Source organism: Octodon degus, unplaced genomic scaffold (genome assembly GCF_000260255.1).
Source record: "Octodon degus isolate 3935 unplaced genomic scaffold, OctDeg1.0 scaffold00103, whole genome shotgun sequence".
In the NCBI taxonomy this organism is placed as follows: Eukaryota; Metazoa; Chordata; class Mammalia; order Rodentia; family Octodontidae; genus Octodon; species Octodon degus.
Window position 1 is genome coordinate 8,659,054 of NW_004524679.1, and position 1,228 is coordinate 8,660,281.

Genomic DNA, 1,228 nt, shown 5'->3' on the forward strand with positions numbered 1-1,228 from the left:
GGCCATCTTCACAATGTTGGTTCTTCCTATCCAGGAGCATGGGATATCTTTCCATTTTCTGAAATCCTCTAGGATGTCTTTTATAAGAGTAATGTAATTTTCCTTGAAAACATCTTTGACTTTTTCAGTTAGGTTAATTCCAAGGTATTTCATTTTCCTCGGTGCTATTGTGAAAGGTATTGATTGTGTAATTTCCCGCGCAGAGTGTTCCTTGTCTGTGTAGAGGAATGCTATTGACTTTTGGGTATTGACTTTATAACCTGCTGTACTTCTGAATTTCTGTATTAATGCTAGTAGCTTCTCGCTGGAATTTTTTTGGGTCTTCTAAGTGAAGTATGATGTCATCCGCAAATAAAGATAATTTAACTTCTTCTTTGCCAATTCTTATTCCTTTTATTTCTTTCTCGTGTCTAATGGCTGTAGCTAATGACTCCAGAACTTCATTGAATAGGAGGGGTGATAGAGGACATCCTTGTCTTGTTCCCGATCTAAGAGTAAAAGTTTTCAGATTTCCCCATTTAGGATAATGTTAGCTGCTGGGTTTTCATGAATGGCTTTTAGCAGATTGAAGTAGAAGCCATCTATTCCAATTTTCTTTAGGACTTTGAACATGAATGAGTGTTGGACTTTGTCAAATGCCTTTTCTGCATCAATGTAGATGATCATGTGGTTTTTATTTTTCGCTCTATTGATGTAGTGTATTAAATTTATAGATTTTCGAGTATTGAAACATCCTTGCATTCCTGGGATGAATCCTAACTGGTCATGGTGTATGATCTTCTTGATGATTTGCGGTATTATATTTGTTATTATTTCATTGAGCATTTTGACATCTATGTTCATGAGGAAGATAGACCTGTATTTCTCTTTATTAGTTGCATCTTTCCCTGGTTTTGGTATCAGTATAATATTTGCCTCCAGGAATGTTTTTTGGGAGGATTGCTTCCTTTTCAATTTCATGGAAGAGTGTGAGGAATATAGGGACTACATCTTCTGTAAATGTCTTGTAGAATTCTGTTGTGAATCCATCCGGTCCTGGACTTTTCTTTGCCGGTAAGTTTTTAATAATATCTTGCATTTCATTGGCTGTTATTGAGCTATTGAGAGTGGTTATATACTGTCGATTCAGTTGTGATAATTTGTACCTTTCTAGGAATCTGTCCATTTCTTCAGTGTCTTCTATTCTGTGAGAGTAAAGATTCTCAATGTAGGTATTGATAATCTTCTG